General features: G+C 39.4%; 1 protein-coding gene across 9 annotated transcripts in view; it reads left to right on the top strand.

The window, feature by feature from the left end:
- The first annotated feature begins 9,815 nt into the window (after nt 1-9,815).
- Nucleotides 9,816-24,713, top strand: part of LOC125688151 (activating transcription factor 7 interacting protein) — a 100,764-nt gene continuing 85,866 nt past the window's right edge. For 2 of the 9 annotated variants that reach the window (XR_007374617.1, XR_007374616.1), the window contains exon 1: nt 9,817-9,983. The gene's annotated coding sequence lies outside the window, so the exon portion shown is untranslated. Of the gene's footprint in view, nt 9,984-10,005; nt 10,327-21,992; nt 24,275-24,713 lie in introns of those variants that run through there. The other 7 variants (XM_048933799.1, XM_048933800.1, XR_007374618.1 and 4 more) reach the window with 6 other exon arrangements.

A 24,713-nucleotide genomic window follows, 5' to 3' on the forward strand; every position in this document is an offset into this window, starting at 1 on the left:
TCCTGCTCCAAGAGGGGCATTTTTGCAAAAAAAACTTCCTTAGAAACCTGCCCCTACTCTATCCCTGTGAAGAAATGCAATATAATGAAATATTGCTTTTCAAAATTCTTATTGTTCACTGCTTTTTGAAATATATGAGGCACATTTGAAAATACAAGTTTTTAAAAAAATATTTTAATATTATGACTTAGGCATGAACTACTTCAAGAAAATATTTAAATGTCAGCTTGCATACACAACAAAATAACACAACAGAAGATGTAGTAGAAGGAACTAATGTTTCACCATTTTTATCAGAAAGGAAATAATAAAAGAAAATACATGAATTATTACAACACATGGAACTTTAGGCTCTTTTTGTATTGGAAGGAGAGAGGGAATGTATTTAAATTTTTGTTTTTATTTCTCACTACCAAAATTTATTTTAACTGGCAATAAATTAAATTAATGCTCCCCAAGTCAAGTCTGTTTTGCTACTGACAGTAACTGGTAAGCAATTTCACTGTCTTTATCATGACCCACAAGCTTTCTCATTCAGTTTTCTCCTCCTGTCCTGTTGAGGAGGTGGAGAGAGGGGCTGGATGTGTGGCTGGCTGCTGGCCAACGCTAACCTATCATAACACAGTAGATAAGGCAGTCATGTACTGGAGTCCAGGACTAAGATTTATTAAGTACTTTCACAACAGCTCACTACTTACAATTTTGTATTGATTTTAATATTATATGCTTCTTGAAATTATGGAAAATGTAATTATTATGTATATATTTCATATTGGTTATAAAAAATAAAACAACTGCTTATACCCACTTCTGGAGATATGTTCTTGTCACAGCTTCAATTCAGGATTCAACTGTTATTTCTCTAAATAAAATCTTAAGGTACTTTTACAAGGCAATAGGATAGAAATAATATGAAATGATTTTACCTTTATTTCTGTCCAGTGCTATTTCTAGATTCTGGACTTCTATATTTTTAGATTCCTAGTTTCCATCTAGTCTAACCATGGAAGGACTAAATCCAGTCTACATTCTACAGTAACCCAGTTGCACAAGCAGAAGCCTGATGAACAGTTCCAAATACCTGTTCTTACCTGCCCATGATATTTCGTTCACAAGCAATAATCTGTACAGCTGTGTAACAGGTAGGTTTCACAGGTATTCTCAGGAAAAATGGTATTTTTTTACAAATATTTGAAATAATGAAGTATATCTCCTGAACAGTGGACCTGATGTGATCAAAGAAAAGCTTTGGTAGCACTTGACTCAGGGCTTACAAGACATGCAGATCCTGAAAATAGATAGCACTTAGAGATTTTTAGTATTAGCACAGCTAAGGAATGAAGACATGCAAAAGACTGTTGGAAGAAAAGAGATATTAGTGAATGAAGAAGTGAGGAGAGAGAAAGGAGAGCACTTTGGATCTGTGACAGAGGGCAAATACATTAAGGGATGGAGTCGATGGACGGATAGAAGAAATAAATGCCTGGAAGCTCTACTTTCAATACTGCTATCTGTTGTTATCAACTGTTCCCTTTTAATATTCACTCTTCATCCATCTGCTCTTCACAGCCTTGACAGACACAGGTAATGTCTGGCAAGGAACAGACGCACCTCACGTAAAATTGGGAATGGATAAGTGATTTCAAATCCCTCTATGATTACTATGATACTGTTCCAGTAATCAGCTATTATCTTGGTGAAGAACACTTTCCTAAAACCCAACCTGAACTTCCCCTGACACTGCTCCATGCCATTCTCTCAGGCCGTTACCAAAGAGCACTGCCCAGCACTGTCCTTCCACTCCCTTCCCGATGTGAGGAGCCACCATGAGGCCTCTCTGCTCATCCTCCTCTTCTCTGGACTGAAAAAAACAAGGGACCTCAGCTACTTCTCATACATCTTGCCCTCTGTCCCTTCACCATGTTTGTAGCCCCCTTTTGGATGCTTCCTAGTAGTTTTATGTCCTTCTTATACTGTGATGTCCCAAACTACACACAGTGCTTGAGGCAAGGCTGCATCACTGCAGAGCAGACAATCCCTTCCCTCATCTGGCTAGCAATGCTATGCCTGATTCCCACCAGAAAATGGATTGCCCTGTAAGCTGCCAGAGCACGCTGCTGACGTATTTAACTTGCCATCAGTCAGAATCTCCATATCGCTTTCCACTGGACTGCTCTCCAGCCTCATCCCCCAGAGTTGTCCTGTCCTACATGCAGAATCTGGCACTGGCTCTTGTTTGACATCATGTGGTTGGTGATCACCCAGCCCTCTAATTTGTCAAGATCTCTCCGCAAGGCCTCTCAACTCTTCAGGGAGTCAAGAGTCAAGAGTTTGTTCCAGTTCAGCATCTCCTGTATACTTACCTTGTATACTTTAAAGATCTATACCCAAGTTATTTGTGAAAACATTAAAGAGAACGAGCCCTGAAATTAAGCCCTATGGAACCCCACTAGTGGCTGTCCACCATCCTAATATAACCCCACTTTGAGCCTGATCCACCAGACAATTGTTCAGCTATTGCATTATGTCTTTGTCTGCAGTATGCTGTACGGTTTGTCCAAAAAATATACTGTGAGACACAGTACTGAAACCTTTGCTGAAATCCAAAAGATTTCATCAAATGGCTTCCCTCAGTCAACTAGATGGTTGATCTGTCATCAAAGGAGATGAAGTTCATTAAACATTACTTTCCCATTGTGAACCTGTGTTGGCTGTGGCCAGTGAGTACATTGTCTGTTGGGTGTTTTCCATTAACTCCTTTAATAATCTTCTCTGCAGTTTTGCCAAGCACTGAATTGTGGCTGACAGGCCTGTAATTACCAAGGTCTCCTTTCTCATTCTTCTTGAAAATTGAGACATTTGCCAGCTTCCAGTCAATTGGGAGCTTCCCAGACTCCCAAGACCATTGAAAAATAATTGAGAGAGGTCTCACAGCGGCATAAGGTACCGCTTAATGTACGTAAGATAAATCCCATTGGGCCCCTTGAATTTCTTTGTGTCCACAAGACATAGGAGGAAGTGATGAGAAAGTACTCAGAACTGGGCAAAAAACACCAGATGACAACTTCAATGAGGAAAATCTTTAAGGGCAATAGAATATTTTGAAATTCAAATTTTATTCACAATGACTTTTAGCAAAAATAATAGCCACACAAATTTTTGTTCAAAAAGCTTTCAGCACACTGTAAGGCTTATCATCCTAACATGTTTAAGACAAAAGAAAAAAGAGGAAAAAAAGAAAGACCTTTCAAAATACAACTGAGAAGACCATGTGATATTCCAGAGTCCATGTTATTATGTAAATAACCTCTTCTTGGAAAATTCACTGTGGCTAAGCTCAAGTTTGAAATTTCAAGTTTCAAATCAACCTTTTCAAGTTGTTAACTAAACTACATCGCATCTGATACTTCACTGGCAATTTCCTGCAGGCTCACATAACGTATTGAGAAATTTATACTGCTGTTCCACTCAGATTTGATAAACTGTAAGTCTTTCACATTTTGGAAAAATCTAAATGAAGTATTACACTGGGGGGAAAAAAATCCAAGGTTACAACTGAGAAAAAGAAACTGAGATAAGTAAGATATTCACCCTGAGGATAAGCTTTCTTAAATGGTGCCAACATTTTTCTCTTGAAAGTATTTGTTTATAAACATTAGAAAAGGTGAAATATTTGTTGTTCATTTAGACTCAGAAAATAACACGACAACCAAAAAAAAAAAAAAAAAAAAAAAAAATCAGCCCACAGTTTCAGATCATTTGTATAGTTCATTTACTAAAGACATCTTGTATGCATTACATTCCACAGTGATACATTTCTTCCAACAGGCCAAAACATGTACTTGAGAGAACTCACAGGAGAAAACATCAGACATATTCTTTAAATTTCTTCACCTGTTCCAAGAAATGCCTTAAAAATATTGGATAACGGTTATGAAGGCATACTCATAGAACTATCTGTAATTTGGAGGTAAAGCACAAAAAGTACTATGTGAGTTAAAACTGAGTGTTAATTTCTCAATTTCTGCTGTGTTAACAATGCTACAACAGTACTGCTTCACATTTTTAGGGAGAAGGAGGGCTCTTCCACACCAAACTATTTCCAGAGGCATTATCTCCAAAGTAATGAATAGACAACTGTACTCAGAAAGATACGTGGTTAATAAACTTAATGAAAAGCAAACTGTCCCACTGCCATCACATGAATACTTCAGTGATTCAAAATGAGCTGCAAGAAAAATAAATAAAGCCAAGAGAGTTTTTACAACTTTAAGGTTCTCCAATATGTCAAGTACTGTTTTTACAGCTGGATTTTATAACTATCTCATATCTAACAGTTTTTTGGACAATAGGAGAAGATCTCTTCTTTCCAGGAATCAGATTCCTGATCATTGCTCAGAATTGCCTGAATTTTTAGACTTTGGAAAAGGATCTTTGTTTAGTAGACTCCAATTGTCCATCAAGTAGCATGTTTTTAAAATTACTTATTTTTTCAAAGTCTGATAGACTTATTATTAGCTAAACATTAAGCATAACAATAAACAGTGCAGGTGATACTTGTGTATATCTCAAAGCATATTCAAAACTAGTTTAATGAGCTATGAAAACATGTTTTTGTCACTGCTTTTTCATCACTGAGCTCTGCACTTGTGGCTGAACTATACTAATCCATACAGTACAAAATACAACCTTCTGAATAACATAAATGAAGTTAGTTGTAGTTTGTGTTTCAGAAGGTGAAAGTTAGATAAGAGAGAACAACACTAAGAGTTAAAAAAAAAAAAAAAAAAAAGAGAGAAAGAAAAGATTATTAGTAGTAGGTATTTAACCTAAAATATATCAGGTCAGTAAATAGATGAGTTAGTTAATACAGCAAAATCACCCAGTGTAAGTTTATCAAAAGAGACAAACAACATTTTCTTGATCATTAATACATTTTATTAAAACCAAAATAACAACAACAACACATATTATTGTCAAATATGAGAGAAATGGACCAGATTTAGGATTTTTTTCCAGTTTCTGCATTTTATTGCTCTTAAAAAAAATAGACAATATTAGTACAAGGGCTGCTCCGGAAGTAATGCCTCCTATTTTATTATGTCAGCCAATAATATCAGAGGGAGACGTTGGTGATACGACAGCAGAGGGGCAGTATGACAAAATGGCATCTGATTTGGAAGTGTATTTGAAGCAAAGGTATGTTGTTGAATTCCTCTTATGAGGAAAAAATTGCATCCACAAGGATGGTCACACTGATATTCATCAACACTTGGTGAACATTTATGGATGTTGGCACAGTGAAGGGATGGGTGGTGTATTGCAACAATGGCAACAACAACAAGAGGTCACCTCCACTGATGCAGGTTGTTATGAGCATGGCATGCAGACTCTTGTTCTTTGCTGGTGAAAATGCACAGCTAATGGTAGTGAAAAAGAGTGTTTTGTAGCTGAAAATTTGTTCTATCAAATAGTGTCATTGTACTCTTTGTATCTGTTGGAGTATTCATGAAAATAAATAGGAGGATTTACATCCAGAACAATCTATATACATTTTACATAAGACACGACACTGGAGGCAGTTAATCTACAGTGAAAAGTAACCTAGGTGAAAATACCTTTAGAGGTTTCACTGAATTATAGAGGAAAAAAAAAAATAATCCAGTATTATTATAGAGGAAAAAAAAAATAAATCCAGTATTTTAGTTACAATTACCATTTTCATGCTTATTGCATGTTGTCAAGTTTATGATTTAAAAAATTTAGGAAATGTCTCATAGATTTATTCCTGTTTGTTGTGACTCAAGGTTCTGTATTAAAAAGAAATTTTAAATATCCATACATTAAAAATGAGTTTTAATAATCTTCTGTTTTTCCTCATGAGAAAGATGTCATGCAATTCCTTCTTAAATTAAATTTTAAGCCCAGTGAAATTCTTGTAATTCCAAGTCATTGAATTAGAAATTATTTTACATTTTTAAATACAAATTACAAATTATGTTCTCATATTTCTGTCAGATAAATTATTTTCTGATGTTACTGTGTTTCTTTTGCATTGCACAGGACCTGTATATAGCTAGAGAAATCTAAATCATTCCATCCTATTTGGTAATTACTATGCAAAATATACTTATTAATACAATCAGTTATAACGAAAAGCTAACATAATCTTCCAGTTTCAAATGTCATCTATTTAGCAAGATGACCTCTTACAATAATATATTTTGAAGCATTGGTTTACAAATAAAATATTAAACTAGTTAAACTAGTTTTTGCTTCTCTGTATTGCTAACCATTTCTTACAATCGTATTTTTTCACTAATTTTCTATATTCAGTAAGTTCATTTTCATGCTGACAGCTATAACTCTTTTGTGCACTGCTTTCTTTTTTTCATCATTCTCATTTGTGACTAAGCGATATTTCCATTAGCAATTACTAAATCCTATAGAAAGAGGTAATCTTTAGGAAGTATTCATCTTGTTAAGTCTCATTTTTATAACACAATTTGACAGAAAGACAGAAGGATTATGTAGTCAGCTTATTAGTGATCTGTCAATCATAAGTTGGTAGATACCCAGTGATAGTTACCTAGAAATAAGAAAATGAAATGGTATATACATACCATTCTTAATTCACCATCTGTTGGTGAATTAAGAACATCAAGAAGCAATCCTGTTGCACAGAATATATTCATTTTCCTATTTTTACAAAGTGCATCGTGATCCATTTTATTTTTTATCTGCAACATTACAATGTCAACACATTAGCAGGTTCAGGAAAGCAAAGTACATGGCCATATACTGTTTTGTGTTCTTACAATTTTAGTAACTTAGAAATTTAATTCCAATGTAGCATTTGCTTTACATGTCACTTCTGCAGCAACAAAATGAATTTTGCAAATAAAGAAAAGTTACTAAATATAAGTTTTCTCAACAACTTTATATTTTAACTTTCTTGCACAGAGACTGAGCAATACAAACTGATACCACTGGTCTTCTGAATTTATGACTAGTCTGCCTTCAGTGAGAGCAGTTGACAGAAAACTGGAGTTTCCCTTTCTCAAATTGCAGATCTTGTTATTTAAATAATGTAATTGCTCTTCACATCTGTTAACTCATTGTGCTTATAGCAGAGTCATAGCGGTCATTCCTTACAGTAATGGCTACATTAATACAACTTTGGAGGATTTTTTGTTTTGTTGTTTTTTAATGGTTTTTGATTGGTTGGTTGGTTTGGTTTGGCTTTCATTTGTTTTAAGCTAAAGAATGTTGCTTGGAAAAGAGGAGAAAAAAAAGAACACTGACATTAAATCAAATGATCAGGAGTATTCTTTTGTATTCTTTTGCATTCTTTTGTATTTCTTACAACTATTTTGAAGCAATAATAAACTAAACTACAATTTTCACAAATTAAAAGAAGAATGGAAATAAGCATTTCCCTTTAAAAATAATTTTGATGTTGACTTTCTGTTAAACAGAAAAATTTCTGTTCTGTCTTTGGTAATCAACAGTAAGTAATTCAGAGAACAAATTTAATTAATTTTGTTTGTCTGTAGTTTGTCTTTCTGTAACTGTTATGGAGCAAACAAATTTACAATATTCTACTTACATTATTATTATCATGAAGCTTTAGTGAAAAGATCACATTCTGTCTTTGCAAAAGAAGAATACATAATAGACACATTTGTAGACAATTTTATATAAAATGTTGGATGTTGTTTCCTGTTACTTTTCAAGTAAATATTTAATTTACTAATAAATTACTTTTTAAAAACATCTTCTGATTAGTATTTGAAATATTTAGGACTAATTCTTAAGAAATAGCCATTGGTCTAATGGATCTTGTAGAAAATTTCCCATGTGCTTAGCCATGAAATTTCAGTTGCATCTTTTATGTTTCTGTATTTCATTACAGAACTGGCTCTCCAAACTTCCTTGATATTTCTGTTTCTGTTCTCATGAATGAAGTATAAACTTTTCAGAATTTGAAAGAAGAGTAGAATGTTACACGAATTCTAAACACACAGCTTGTCAATGGTCTAGACACTGGAGATAATCTGAATTAGCAAATGGTCCTGTTGTTTTGTATGTGACTGACAAAAACTCACTTCATGTTGATTCTCGGTAGATATTTTGAAACTTTCCAAGCAGGGAGATACATGTAATGGAAACATTAATCTTCCCTTGGAAAAGAGTGGGCATTGTCTGTGTTGAACATGAACACAGAACTCTTTGTTCAAGGACTGCTTATACTAAAGAAGAACATCTTAGCCATTGATGTTGTCTGATTAAACAAGGACAGTTGTTTGCCTTGGAAAACAGGCAACGGAAGAACTGTTAAGTTTCTTCTTAGATGATCATATGAGGATAAAAAGAGTAATGGGACCATTTCCCAAATGACCACCAACGGTCACATAAGACCCCCAAGCAATGCAGTGAAAGCACAGACGGCCAGGAAAGCCAAAAGGAGCCAGGCTGTCATGACTGCTTAGCCTTGTGAAAATGTTAGTAGTAGATATTTCTTCTATATTAGATAGGCAGAATACTTGAGAATTTAATGTTAAAATATGGTGAAGAAGCTTGCATTATTGTGCTTGGTTTTTGGAAACATCCACTGGCACCTGGGCCCAAATAAATAGCAGCATCTCCTGAGCGTGTGGGAATTTGCTCATTGCACACTGGGTAACGAATCTACTTTTCAGACAGCAGTATACTCTTGAAGCAGATATGTCAGGATGACATTTTTCAGCGTCTGTTTTGTACGTTCAGTAGGAACAGTGGCAGTGTTATGGTGTTAACAAAGAGGAAATGGAACTCTTCATTACAGTTGGCAGGTGACTAATACTTGAGCCTCCACACTAGATTAGCACAGGCAGTATGTAAGCATTTATTATGAAAACACTAGATGTTTACGACATCCTTCAGCCTATCTGAGGATAGAGCCACCATTTTTTTTCTGCCAGAACTGAGGAGTGCCTTGGGGGACAGATGAGCTATCAACAACAGTCATTCCTGCCTTTAGCTACAGCATAAAACATGCCAAGTCATAGCTCAGGTAAAAGTATGTTCCAAGCCTTCCTTCCCAGCCCTCAGCTAGAAAGGGAGGGCAGGTGGGAAATGGAAATGGCCGCTTACACTTTTGAGCCACGCATTACCTCAGATATTCTGTGTGCCTTAGACCTACTCAAAGCACAGCCAACAGCACTGGTTGGTTTCTTGGCACTCTGGAAACACATAGTTACACACACACACACGCACAAGAAGCCAACAGCCTCTATCATTCGTTGAGGCGCTGCCTGTCCTAGAGAAAGCTTGAAGTTGCTCTGCTCACAACCCAGTAAGTGGACAGGAGGAGCTGCAGGGAACGCACAGTGGCCAAGCACACAGTGCTGATAACGCAGGTGATTCTCAGAGTTGCCTAGCAAACTTCAGGAAGTCTTCCAAGGTGCCAGAGAGCCTCCAGCACTGTGCAGCCCATGGCTGCCCGAGGCAGGAAGCCAAGAGAAGGACGAAGGAGAGAGAGGGAGGGAGGAGAAGAAGGGGAAGGGAGAAAACGGGGGAAAGGTGAGCGCAGAGGCTGCTGCCCTCAGCTTCACCACACCGCCCCCTGGCGGCAACGGCTGCGGGGCGCCCCTCGTTTCAGAACGCGACCGCGAATAACCGTCAGCCACTACCCAGGGGGCGGAGCCACGCGCTCATTTAAATATATGGGAGACTCATTTGCATGGTGCGAGGATGACCGGCCTCGGGATTGGCCGACTCCGTGGCAGCCCCACTGCCGGCCACGGAAGGGGCGGGGCCAACCGAGAGAGGGGAGGGGACACGAGAGCGATTTGCATAACGGCCCGGCGCGTGCGAGGGGAGGAGGCGGTGCTGGTGCCGGGAGCGGGTTCCGATTTTGAATCTACGGCGGCAGCGCGGAGGAGGCGGGAGCGGCGGCTGCCGGGCGCTGAGGCAAGAGCTGGGCGGGCACGGCGAGTCAGGTACTGAAAGATCCCGGCGGGCGGCGTTCAGCATTCCGCGGCTGCCGGGCAGCGGCAGCGCTCTATGTGGAACGCTGCCCTGCGCGGCGGCGGCGGCGGCGGCAGTGCGCATGCTCCGGGGCTGCAGCTTTGCACACGCGCCGCGCGCGCACACACGCAGTAGCGCAGCTACGCACATACTGCATGGGAGCACGTGACTCGGCTCCAGTGCAGGCGGCGGCGCGCATGCGTGGTGCTGTTTTCGTCCAGAGGTGGCAGCAGGTGGGGAGCGTGGCGCGGGGACGCGTGTTCCTCCCTCCCTCACGCGTGGAGGACCCCCTGCGGCGGCGGCCGCGGCTCACAGGTAGGTGCGGTGTGGTACAGGGGGCACGTGGCGCCGTGCGGGGTCCTGGAGGCGCAGGGTGCCCTTCAGCGCCCAGGGGGCGGCCGTGTGACCGTCGAGCGCTGAGGTGAGGCGTGGGCGCTGTGGCGCACAGGCGCCACGCGGCTGTGAGGGTGGGACGGCGGCACCCGAGTGCTCCGCTGGGTGCTGTGCGGGGCTGGGAGTGGCTGCCTGCGTGCTTCTGGCTGCTTTTCGGGGATTTCCTCCACAGTATGGCGGGCGCCAGGCCTGAGCGCTGCGCTATATGCATTATGGGGGCAGCAAAGAGGAAAATGCTTGTTATTTTTGCGCTTGTGTGTGGTGGTTGGACTTGAGATGGAAGTTCCTGAAGCGCACAGGCTTGTGTGCTGAGAGGAAGGAAGAGAAGGAAGAAAAGGCCCGGTTGCCCTCAATAAGCTGTTGGCTCGCAAGGCTGACACAGAGGCCTGCGTCAAACATAACGAGGGACGCGTCAGTCTGATATTCCTGTCAAAAATACACGTGCGCATCTGTAGTGCTTTTAAAATAACTAAAGCATTGAAATCAAATGAGCGCTACATTCTAACTTAGATGTACACCTCTGCCTGTCAGAGGTGGATCATTCCCCGTTTGTTAACCCTCAACAGACATTCAGTGGAAATGCCTACGTGACAATGTTCTGTTGCGTAACGGTGATGTTGCAATAACTCTAATGTTGTAACGACAGTGTGACCATTATCGCGAGGAGGGTTTTTGGATGGAAAAATTGGGTGGAATTGTTGGGGGAAGAGAGGAGATGGGCACTGCCCGGCCCAAATGTTTTTGGCAACAAGCATTGAGATTAAAATGGCAGTCCTTGCGCAATCACAGACAAAGAACGCTTTGTGCATCTGGCTGCCTTACTGAACAAGGTTTCTAAATAGCAGAGCTAGAACACTTAGTAGCATGCTCCTGTTTGGTGAATATCCCAGATCATGCAAGCAAATACAATATTGTTACGAAAAATTCATTGGGGTCTGCATCTGTAAGATTAGAATACTGTACAAGCATGCTGTTTGGCTTTCTCTTGCAAGTTTGAATATATTTCAGGGTGTTATCTAGCATAATTTTGTTTTTCCTAGTTACATTTATTACCGCTACTAATTTTATATTCTTAAGAATATGGAAAGTGTGCTTAGTGTCTGATTAAGTACAAAATGAAAAAAAATCAGATATGAACTTTCTATACAGGTGAGTTTATATGAATGTAAAAAATAATTGTCATCTTCTGATTATTTACTGTTTTCTACAGTCCCAAGGGAAGGGTATGAAAGACAGTATTACTTTGAACATTAAGAATTCTTTGGGGGAATTAGGGGGAGATGCACAGAGGAAGGTACTGTTTGGTATGTGGTCATGGGTAGGTAATTTCTCAGTTTTCAGACTACTGAAGTGGGACTAATAGTGGTTGTCAGAACTAGCATAAAATGAATTCTCTAATGCTTATGTGGGGACTTACACAATTCATGAATAATGCCAATTATACCCACTATTTGTTCCTCATATTTGGTGGTTTTGTTACTATTTGGTGTGCTTCACAAATACCAAATCAAGTTCTTATGTACATATAATGCATAAAAGACTATTCATTTTAGATAGCAGTATGTTTTTATAATTAATAACTGAATAAATATAGGACTGTTTTTGTTGCTGTTTATAATCAACTGCTCATTGTGTGTTCTTTTCAAAGAATCTTGATCTTCACGTTCTCATTATTCTATTTCTAGCTTAGTAGACCTACTACATTGCTCAGAGTAAAAGCTTTCTTATCAGTTGCAACCTTGCCACCAAGTGTAGCAGTGCTGAACTGATATTCTTGTGATAATGTGGCACAGTTCTGTATTTTGCTGTATGAATTATTTTGGCAAGATTATCTTGGCTGTTGTACATGGATCAATTAAAACAGTCATTCCAATACTGTTTTTGAGGAACCTCTTTTAAAAAATTGCAGTGCCATGCTAATATAGTAATTCGGCATTAATAGGAGTTCACTTTAATGGTTTCTGGACCAAGGTATTCATAGATGAGTTATTTAAATACCAATTCTGTGTTTACTTAAACATCTGGTTTTATGTTGATATTTAGTTAATGTTAAATTAACACAGTTGTGCAGTTGAATATATGGAAGTAAAGTCTGAGTATGTTCCTCTGATGTCTTAGCACTCAGATGGAGTTTTTTGAGACTCGATGGCTGTATTAACACATCATTCCCTCTGTGTTCATGATGCTTTGTGACGGTGATTTACCGCTGCAGTCAGAGTGTGTTATTGTTTCTATTCTGTCTGGGTAGATGGAAGTGATTTTTTTTTTTTTTCCAAATATATTAGTTTTGTTTAAACCAAGTAGTGACAGCTATTTAACTTAGAGAGTTTTCATCTACAGAACTCTAAGACCAAATGCTAGAGAACGCAGTATTATACAAGTACGGTTCTTGGGTTCCAGATGAAAATATTTCAGGTTTAGGTTGAACATCTAGAAGTGCAGATCAGAATTCAGGTTTTGATGTAGTATTTTTGTAGGTGTGGTAAATACAGACTTCTCTTCCATTTAAAGCATTGTTACAATAGGAATCAAAATGAATACTTGCTTATAGATGAAACAGCAAGTCTGAGTTTAAGGATGTTGCAAGCTACTGTAAATCCTTGTAAGCTTGAAGGCATTTTTATATATGAAGTTTAAGCTTAAGTTTAGGCAATGTGGAGTTTTAAGTGGCTATTCAGAAACATTTATTTATTTTCTTGAATTTGTTGCAAAGTTAATTTTGATGGAGTAATAGATTTTCACGAATAAAAGCTTCAGTGTAGTGGGTAATTTTAAAGCATTTTGCGTATACTGAAATCATTGTCTACTCAAAAATTTGCTTAAGAGGCTTGTCTTTTGGGCATTTGAACTTTAAGTGTGCTTTATTGAATGCTTTGACTACTAATAGTTGATTACATGTATGACTGTTCTTTCCCTTGTTTTTGCAAACTATGCTTTCTTCCTTGTTCTTGTATTAGGCAAGTAGTGCTTTTAAACGTTTTAAATTTCCAGTACTAGTGTTGATGAGTACACCAAACATCTCTGCTGGCAAGAATAATCAGTCCTGAAATAACCAACTACAACTGGCGACAGATACATGCAGTTACGTAAGCTTAGTGTTTTCATAAAAGAATGGATGGAGGGCATGTTCTACTTCTTTGGTAAAGGTTAGGAATAATTCAGTGTTAATTTCTTTCAAAATAGCTCCATCTGTTCTTGAAGTTATTTAAAAATAGCTATATTTGGATTTTCTAGGAAGGTTACATGACAAAGCAAGGCAGATATGGCAGTACTCCCTCCAGATCTCATGTACTGTTGCCTGGATGAGAGCAGATGATTGGTGCTAATGAACAGATCTTAGCTGGGATCTTGTATTATATTCTGTTTACATTAAAGTCATGTATTTGTCTAACACTCCCCTGCCTGTAGCCCCTCCCTCACTTCATTGTTCCTCCCTCCCCTGAATTCTCAAATCAGTTACGTCTTCAGGAGCAAACTGAAAAACCAAAACAACAGCAGCACTAACAAAATTACTGAAGGGATTCCAGGTGTATCTGGAAGGAAAAAAAAAAAAAATCTGTAACATGGTGCAGTATGAGTAAGATGTAGACCTAATGTAAGAATTAGGTATGTGAATTCTTTACTAAAGTTCTTCAGTGTTCTTGATTTGTGGTTTGTTGTTGTTAGCAGCTTCCTCATTTCTATCTTCCTTTTTTTTTTTTTTTTTCCCCAAGTGAAACTGTTTTATTGATCAACTAATGTTTCAAGACAGCTGGTATTGTAAAAAGGTACAGATACATTTAAAAAAAAAAAAAAAAAAAAAAAAAAAGAAAAGAAAAGAAAAAAAAATGAAGCTGCTCTTCAAAATTAATTCCTAATCCTTGTCAGTTCTAGCCATGATTTGGCTCTGTTTCTGGCTGTTGATGTGTGACATTGATTCTGAACTGCCTGGAGTAAGGAAGAATTTGGAGTATGTGATACAAATTCTGGATTGCAGACCTAGCAAGGCTGCATCTTTTAACATCTGACAGATCTTCATTTATTTTTGTTTTGTTTTTGCAGCTACTCAGAACACCACTGGTAATGTTGCAGCCATGCATTAACCGTTTTCTGCCTGTCTAAGAAACCTTTTATCTGGCCCCCCTCTGCCTTTGCAGTTTGTTGCAGTGTAGCAAGCAGGGAGGTGGTCTGTTGTATAAAAGCTTTATCCACTGCTGAGTTGCCACTGAATGGCTGGTCTTGAGTGCACATTGCAGCCATCTTAATCATATTTTCAGTGTAGCTGAGACAGTGCAGTTTCAAAATGGCTGACAATGTGTTGATTGCAGCAGTTTAGCTTGATTGTGTGCAAATAAGCAGAGCTGTTGACATCACATGCTTCAGACCTTGGAGGTAAGCACCAGCTCTGCTTTGCTGAGGAGCAATTCTATCATTTTGGTTGAACAAAATTTGGAATTTTAACCTATAGGAAATACTCTGAAGAACTGTAATTTTTTTCGTGATAACAGGAGAGTGGTTGTCATGTTGTTGTTGCTTTTACTCCTCTCACTGACTTAATTCATAGATCTCTATCCTTTCTCAGTTACAGGGTAGGTTGGGAAGATGTCAAAGATCGCACTCATATGTATTGTTTAATAAGTGATTTAATTGTGGTTCACATCCTTACCAGGCCAGAAGAGCTCTTACTTCATGCTGCTCATTTTTCAAAATCTTGCCTCATATATTAACTAACATATAAAATAAACTCTTTATCAAGTGGCTAGATTTACATTTGATATTGTATTTTCAGCAAGTTAATTTTTTTCAATGTTAAATTAAAATTTCAAAACCTGCATAAATACACTGGAATAGCAAAATTATATAAATATTAAATTATTTTGCTGGTAGTAGTTCAAGAATAACAGTAGTATGAATCTTGCAGAACTACTGCAAATAATAAAATGAAAGATTCAAAGTAAATTGTTCTTTTATTATATGAAATCTGAGTTTCGAGGTGCTAGTGACTTCATATGACCAAGCTATTTACTGCATGTTACTTGTTGAAGGTTGCCTGGGTATCTGTCATAGTTGATACGTGTTGGTGTCCAAGACCATGAAAACAGGAGAAAAGCAGTGCTCTGATCAAAGTAGTAAGAGAAAGAAGATGCTTTTCCACATTAGTACTTGTTTGCGTCTGTCTAAATTACCTAATTAAGGTCTTTATGGGGTCTTAAGCTAGATGCTAGTTAATTTAAGAGTAATTAAGTAGGAAGTTACTTGAAGTTCTCATGAGACATCTCAGAAGCAGCAGAAGAGCTGAGTAACTCATCAGTATTTGAGTAACTTCATAGTATTTTTCCTGTCTGAAGGTGAACTTAATGCAAAAATTGTGGAAGCCCATATTAAACGCTTAACAGTTTATTCCTTCAATATTTTTGCATTTTGATTCATGGTTATTTTTACATGTCCTGTTACAAAGTACTTCATGGTTAAATTAGTTTTGAAAAATCTGCTCACATAAATGATCTTCTAGTGTTAGTGGCATTGCACCATTTTGAAAAAATGAAGTATTTTGAGCAGACAGTGCATGTCAGAGATGTTGCATACTTACCTTTGTGTCTGGTGTAAAGAAGTGATTATTTTAAATTCCTGTGTTTTAGTAATGTTTTAAGGGCAGGTTGATTCTTGACTTCAACTAATTGTAAATCTTGTAAATCTAGTTCTCGTAAGATTTTCCTGCTTTAGGATAACAGGTCAGTGATAAGAATAATAACAATGTATGATTGCAGGTGAAGCTGGTAGGTAGTCTTATTACTTGTTTTCATCACTGGTGCAGTTTTTTTCAGTCATTCTTGACTTAAAGAACTTTAGTTTGTAGTGGCCTTTGTTGATTGGATAAGATAGTTAAAGAGACAGAAACCACTTGGGCACTTTGGAATGTCTGAGAATTTGGACAGTAAGGCCTATTGAAATCTTGCTAACATGTGCCTTATTTCTAATAAATGCTTGTTAGTAGCGTAACGAGACTTGAAAATACGTGGAAATTGTCAAGCAGTATTGGCTCTGTTTTCTCCTGTTTTTTAAACCTCTCTTTCAGGGGAACATGAAAAGGGAAGGTAGCATATTTTTTTGACTTTCATTTAAGGAGCGATTCTTAATACTTGTTAGACTTCAATACATCAGTTCTCTCATACAGTCCTTTTTGTGCTTTTTTTTTTTTGTGTGTGTGTGTGCTTGAAAACCAAACCTTTATGTCAGTTAAGTAAGTTAACTTCCATTTTAGAAAATAACCACGATGCACAGAGATTGCCAGGGCTTAGAGGAAAGCTCTCCTTGTCTCCACAGTGTTTTGTTTCCTTTGTTCTTTGATTTACTTTATAACAGGACATTTTGAAAAACATTATCATTTTTGGAATTGCTGTAGGAAATAACTGGTTCAGAAGGGAGCTACAGAGTGTTTCTGTTGTAGTAAAGTGTGTGATGTAGGTGGATGGTTTTTTCTTCAGTAAATGGACGTTGGGATGCATGCAGTATGTTAGGTCTTGAAATCAGTGTTAACATGGAAAACCTCTTCTGTTTTCAGAAGTCTGGGTATACAGTAGCTGAAAAGATGACTCTTTTTCCCTTCCTCCCATGTTTTCAGTATTTTTTTTGTTCTTTAGTAGTTGAAAAACATTGATTACCTACATGGAAGCATGGCACTTTAATGGATGCAAAGAGATGCTTTTATTAAATATGTAAATCAGTTGTGCGTTACTTGATTTAGAAGTGCTTGTGTATAATGAGTTATCAACTTCAACTTTGTTTTTAATGTGAGATAGATGCATTGTCAGACTGGGGTCTGTGTTCTTGTTTGCATTTCCTCCACTTTTAAGACCGGCATTCTGGAATGATTAGTTTTGTACTTCTGATAGGTGAGCTTGGAGGGGTAGGTTTCCAGAAGCACATAAGTCCCTAATGTAACGTATTATATATATTGTATGTAACATATATAACTAATATAATGTAACTAATATAGGGGTAACAATACTGCATACATGCAAATTTCTAAGAGAAAAATACCCAACAATATTTCACCCTGAAGGAGTGAGTAAATTCTTACTTTTTTCTTTCTTTTTGAAAGGTGCATTTAAGAAAACACTTCTACTTTTTACTTGTTCTTCATGGAAGTGCTCATTACATTTGTTTGTTACTAAGTTGTAAACTATTAGCATGCCTTGATTACTTTCATATTCCTTTTAAAACTAAGAATTGTCTCAATTTGCATGGCTGCATCTTATATTTCAGAAGATATACTGGGACCGAACAATTTCAGGTGGAATTCAAAACAAACTGGAATGGATTGCTCAATTAATGCAATACTCTTTAATCCATGCAACTGATTTTCAAGCGGCAGATTTGATTGGAAATAGTAAAACTAAATGGTTATGAAGCACTTAAAACTGCTTTGAATCTTGAATATTTAATTAGGTTATAATTATTTTAAAACAGTTATATTTTATCTTTAGCTGTAAACTTTACAATGGCTTTATCAAGAATATATTTTCAAAGGAGTTAACAGTGAAGCAAGATAATATTTTTTTCTTGCGTTGTCTTGATTTGTAGGTTTAGGTCCTTCCATTTTTCAGTATTTGTTCAGTAAATAAATTCATCATGTAAATTTCAAATGGCCAAAACTTTTACATGAACATACATACTCACACATAAATGTGTGTGTGTTTGGTAATGAGACAACCAGCATTTTGCCTTTCTAAAAGAAAGGGAGCACAACTTTTTACTGTAGTGCTATTTAAACTTACTTCTTTTAGATGCTTTCACAGAAGCACACAGAATCACAGAATGGCCAGGGTTGGAGGGGACCTCAAGGATCATGAATCTCCAACCCCCCTGCCACATGCAGGGCCACCAACCTCCCCATTTAATACAAGACCAGGCTGCCCAGGGCCCCATCCAATCTGGTCTTGAACACCTCTAGGGATGGGGCATCCACAGCCCCTCTGGGCAGCCTGTTCCAGCACCTCACCACTCTCTCTGGAAAGAACTTCCCCCTGACATCCAACCTAAACCTTCCCTCCCTCAACTCAGAACCATTTCCCCTTGTCCTGCTGTTATCAACTCTTTCAAAGAGTTGACTCTCCTCCTGTTTGTAGGCTCCCCTTAGGTACTGAAAGGCTGCAATGAGGTCACCCCACAGCCTTCTTTTCTCCAGGCTGAACAAGTCCAGCTCCCTCTGCCTGTCTTCGTAGGGGAGGTGCTCTGGTCCTCTGATCATCTTCGTGGCCATCCTCTGGACCCACTCCAACAGCTTCCGGTCTTTCTTGTACTGGGGGCTCCAGACCTGGACATAGTACTCCAGCTGGGGCCTCACAAGAGCAGAGTAGAGGGGGACAATCACCTTGCTGTCCCTGCTGGCCACCCCTCTTCTGGTGGACCCTAGGATACCATTTGCTTTCCAAGCTGCAAGAACACACTGCTGGTTTATGTTAAGCTTTTCATCCACCAAGGTCCTTCTCCGCAGGGCTGCTCTCAAGGACCGCTCCTTCCAGTCTGTATGGACGCCTGGGATTCTTCCGGCTCAAGCGCAACACCTTGCACTTTGCTGTGTTGAACCTCATCAGGTTCACCCGGGCCCACCTTTTAAGCCTGTAGAGGTACCTCTGAATGGCATCCCTTCCTTCAACTGTGTCAACCGCACCACTCAGCTTGGTGTCGTCAGCAACTTGCAGAGGGTGCACTCAATTCCATCATCAGTGTCATTGATAAAGATGTTAAAGAGCAATGGTCCCAAGACAGACCCCTGGGGAACGCCGCTTGTTACCGGCCTCCACCTAGACATAGAGCCATTGATGACCACCCTCTGTCTGCAGCCTTTCAACCTGTTTCTTATCCATGGGATGGTCTTCCCATCAAATCCACATCCCTCCAATTTGCAGATAAGGATGTAGTGGGGGACCATGTCAAAGTCCAGGTAAATTATGTTGGTCACCTTTTTCTTGTCCACTGATGCCATCACTCCATCATAGAAGGCCACCAGATTGGTTAAGCATGACCTTCCCCTGGTGAAGCCATGCTGGCTGTCACAGATCACACGCCCATTCCTCATGTGATCAAGCATGTCGTCCATGCGGATCTGTTCCATGATCTTCCCAGGCACAGAGGTGAGACTCACCGGCCTATAGTTCCCAGGGTCCTCCTTGCTCCCTTTCTTGTAAATGGGAATGACGTGACCCATCCTCCAGTCATCCGGGACCTCACCTGACAGCCACGACTTTTCAAATATGAAGGAGTGCAGCTCGGCAACCACCTCAGCCAGCTCCTTCAGAACCGTGGGATGCACACCATCTGGCCCCATAGACTTGTACACATTCAGTTTCATGAGGCGGTCTCAGACCTGCTCTGTCTTCACAGTGGGGGGGGGGGAGGGGATTTACCACTCCGGTCCCCACCTGGAGGTTTAGGGCTGCAGGGCTCAGGGATGTGAGATGTACTGGAATCCTGGCCGCCAGTGAAGACCGAGGCAAAGAACTCATTCAGTACCTCAGCCTTCTCTTCGTCCCTTGAAGCCACTTCTCCTGTTACATTTACCAAAGGAGGTGCACTCACTTTGGCCTGTCTCTTCTGGCCAATGTACCTGTAGAAAGTCTTGCTATTGTTTTTCACGTCCCTTGCCAAGTTCAGTTTGCCTGCACCTTGGCTTTTCTGATCCCACATCTGCAAGTCCAGACAGCATCCCTGTATTCTTCCCAGGTGACACGCCCTTGTTTCCAGAACTTGTACGTGCCTTTCTTCGCCCTCAGCACGTTGTTACCGAGACATGCCGGCTTCCTACCTTCTCTGCCACTTTCTTATTCAGAGGGATGGAGAGCTCTTGTGCTCTCGGTGGCATCTTTGAAGAGTAGCCAGCTTTCCTCAACATCTTTGTTTTTAAAGCCAGCGTCCCAGGGGATGTTGGCCAACAGTCCATTGAACAGCTTAAAATTTGCTCTTCCAAATTCAGGGTCCTGACGCCACTCTTTGGCAGGCCCACATCCCTTGAGATCATGAACTCAACCAGGGTGTGGTCACTGCAGCCCAAGCTGCCTCCGACCTTAATGCCTTTAATGATCTCAAGAGGCCTCCACCAGGATGTCTGACTTTTTGGCCTTTATGCAGATCCTTACCCATAGAGACTCTACCTTACTATTCCCAGCCCCAGGCACTCTCTAACATAGAGAGGCAAGGCACCACCCTTTCTTTCTTGCCTGTCCTTTTTGAAGAGCTTTAGAGAGGCAAGGCACCACCCTTTCTTTCTTGCCTGTCCTTTTTGAAGAGCTTATAGCCATCCATTGCAGCACTCCAGTCATGGGAGCAGTCCCACCATGTTTTTGTAATCGGGAGCTACCAAGTTCGTGGCTGTTACGTGAATTATTTGCTATGTTTCATGCTTTGGAAAAGACGCAAAGACTGAGGAGAAGGGAATGTTTTGGGCTGTATGTAAATGTATTGCCGAAAGGGGACCCAGGGCCATAAGGTTTTCTCTTGTGGGTTTTTTTTTTTTGTGTGTGTGTGTGTTTTATTTTTCTTGTGAGCTTTTTAATACAGATTTCATCATGATTTACTTGTAAGATGAACTTTGCTGATGAAATGTTTGTACAAATTACTCAGTTGCAGATTTTTTTGTACTTTCCTAATCTGAGGTAAATCAACTGTGACATTTAAAATTTGAGGATATTTTCTACCATATGTACCAATTAAAACCATATAGGTATAATAATTATTTTGAGCACAACTGGCCCCATTACTTTTGACTGTAACATCTGCTCTTTGAGGTCATTTCTGATCACAGACTAGAAAATTGCATTTGTGTTTGAAGGAATAGTCCTCCAGTGGTTGCTCTGTTTTGTGTTTTTTTGTTGTTGTCTGTATGGTTGTCTTTAACTGACTGTACTGAGTGTGGGAAATAAAGGCAGCCATTTCAGACTTTGTTTTTGGTAATGCCACTCCCTGAAGGATGGAAAGGAATATGCTGGTGGCTTTTTTGTTTGTTTACCACGTTACTCGCCCATATAAAAATAAATAATAACAAAAAAACCCACTACCTTTTGGAAGTATTTAGAATGGTCAGTACTACTTTTCAGGATGGATAAGGCTGCTTTGGCTGCAGCACACAGATGTTGCTACGGCTGATCTGGAGCTTAGCAAGTCCTCTCATTAATTCTCTTGTTCTTTATAATTTAATTCATGTGTTCCTGAATACCGAACGAACAATTCCTCCCCTACAGGAAAATATTTTGCATTTGAGAACTAGCTCTGTCATAACTAGCTTGTACATGCTGTGACATGCAGCAAGGAGTGGAAAGGAACGTAAAACCAAGGGAGTGTGGCTGACTTTGCAGAGAATGTTCTGGAAGCAGGGTGGTGCCTCCCCCAGACAGTAGCTGGAGAGCTCATCCTCAGGGCTGGCTGCAAACTGTGGCCTGGATTTCCCTGAGCTAGGAAATCAAATGAGGTAGAATGAGTTAACTAGTACCGCGTTCTGTGATAAGAATTGTACTGCTATGCTGGTATTCGTGTGCAAAGCTGGAGAGCTTGGGTGGGAGATGGGGGAACAGCTGTTTATAGGGAATGCAAAGGGCAGGGGGGGAGGGTTGTGTTTGTGGTTTTTTAAAAACAGACTTGGTGGCCTTTATTTTCCAGTTCTGAGCATGTTCATCAAATGACTCCTTCTGCAAACAACAAAAGCATCGCTAAAGGATGTATTCTGCACAGTGCTTACATGTGCTAACATACATACATCTATCTGAAAGTAACATCAATCACAAGATGCACGTGACATAATGGTGGAGTCAGATCCCTTAAATGGTTAATGATTGTCATTCTACTGTGACAGTCATTCTGGAAAAAATATAGTATTTGCCTTGCACGTCTCTTCAGGCTTTTGGATACAACTTCTGAGCTTGAATTGTAACAACTAATGAAAAATAATTTGCATTATTAAATACTTTCAAATGCAAAATCAGTATCTTTGTGACAGTATGATAAGTAAACTATATTATTCTTAAATAACCTAGAACCAGCCCTACAGCAAATTGTACTTCCACAGTGAAAAGGGGGCATTAAAAGTAATCCAGCCCTGATATTGTTAACATTTTAAAGAAAAATAGTGTAGAGAGCAAGAAGAGGTCAGGACTGCAAAGTAGGATTCTCTGATTCTGAGGTGGCTATGCTTTTGCCTGACTGGAATTGGCAAGCACCTTTGTCTCCATCACTTCTCTCTTTCTGTGTTCTGCTAAATGGTGTAACAGCATACCTAAAACAGCGCTGCAGGATGTGCAGCGCAACATTATTGTGGGTTTAGCTTTTTTTCAGGGTTCACAAATAAATGTTTATATATAGCATAATAAATAGTATATTTACTTTCAGTTGCGTCGTACCCTAAGAGATTCTCATAAGGCTGCAAATGGAGAGGGTTGGGGAAAGGTACTGCACAACTATTCACCCTTTATATAAACAGATTTCATAGTAAGCAAAGCCTGGTTTATTTTTTCCCCATCAAAATACTGTGACTGTTAGAATAGGCATTTGTAAAATATCATATATTTGTTAATATAACAGGGCTTTGACTGTAATATAGGTTGTTGGATGGCAACTGGATGAAAAAGCAAGAAGTAAAACATTAACTATTTGAACTCCGAATGAGGCTAAAATCTGGGCTTCTCTCTTTACCTGCCACTATGTCCTTTTAGGTACTTGAAAAAAACAAAGCCCACAGCTCTACCTACATGGTGAGGACAGAAGAGGGGAGGGGGGAAAAAAGGAAATAGTAATTTAAACAAACTGGCCAAACATGTTACCTGTCACAGTAGGTTAAAAATGGAGCTGCTCTACTTGATACTTATTATTGGTAGGCTGGAAAAATCAGTTATATAATAGCTGATGGTATGAGCATTGAGCGTACGCATTTATTCAGTGTTACTTAAATTATTACGGAATGCTTACCAAAATTATTCCAAACAATTCAATGTTCAGCATTCCTGCTTCAAGGTGGCATTTCTTTTGTGGAGACCATTGCCAGTGTTAATATAAACAGTAGGAGCCACACTTTTGTCAGGGATGTGGATTATTAGTAAGCAGATAGGTATATGTTCTAGAACATGTAGTTGTCTCGAGTGTGGGGGTGGGGAGCTTTGCTTGGCAATATTCTGCTGCAATTTTGTCTTGAAATGAGGCCCCCTTTATGTAAATTTTTACTGGCGCCAGCTAGCTGTAACTGCAGTCTGGCTCAGCCTCGGCAGCAAGTAACATGTGTCATGGACTTGACTTTGCGTGGATTACAGAAGCGTTTCGGTGTCTGAGTAGGAAGAGCAACACTGATGAATTTGAAAAGGATGTACAAGAGAGCCTAGGTGTAGTTAGATTACTGGTGTCTGAAAACATGGATAATTTTTTCTGCCTGCTTCTTTATTTTAAGTATGCTGTCTTCATCTGAGCTGTAATAAATTTATGCTTGTTGGTACCACTGTGTGGTATGTGGGAGGTACCTCACTGCACATAGTTGCTGCAGTGCTAATAGTTGGCAGCACAGAAGGCTGCACAAAGAGTTCCGGCTGTGGACACTTGCAGTTGCAACATTCACTTGGAGGCTGTGGCATGCTCGCTGAGCTGCAGTGACACTTTGATTCACTTGTGTGAATAAGTGGCAGTTCCAGCATGCTTTAACAAGCGGATGTAGGCTGCTAGCAGAGAGGTACAATAGCATAGCTCAGTCTGGATAGAAAATAATTTGCTGCTATATAAACAAAATAAGATCTTAGTATCAAGATGGCTGACCTGGAAGTCTACTTGTACTTCTTGTTTCTTATGTAAATGAGCTAAATGTCAATGGCTTATTCAGAGGAGGAAGTTCATTTTGCGCATGTCAAATTCTCCACAGGTAAGATGAGCTACTGATTTTCTGCATTAATGTTTCAGAGGCCTTTGAAGCTATTTTTCCACTTAGGTGGCCATCCCTACGTTGGCAAAATGCCAGTTTTATTACATTTAAATCAGGAATTTTTCTGTGAAGCCTGGAAGTCAGCTGTGCTTGCTGTAGTTAATTTTGGGTCACTGTCATTAGAGAGAATGCTAACTACAAATTATTGTAAAATGTTTGTGTAAGTTAAACTGAAGACTTTTTAAAAATAATAAAATCTCTAGGAAGTACTTTGTTGATATTGTTGTTTTTTGCTTGGTTCCAACCCCAAGTGTCTCACTAGTGTTGTGTCTCCATAGAGACACCAGTTGGCACACAGAGCCATAAGCCCTGCTGTGAGCCTATCCTTGAACAGGGTGCAGAATTAAGAAGGTTGAATTGAACGAACTAGATCTTAGTG

Source organism: Lagopus muta, chromosome 1 (genome assembly GCF_023343835.1).
Source record: "Lagopus muta isolate bLagMut1 chromosome 1, bLagMut1 primary, whole genome shotgun sequence".
NCBI lineage: Eukaryota > Metazoa > Chordata > Aves > Galliformes > Phasianidae > Lagopus > Lagopus muta.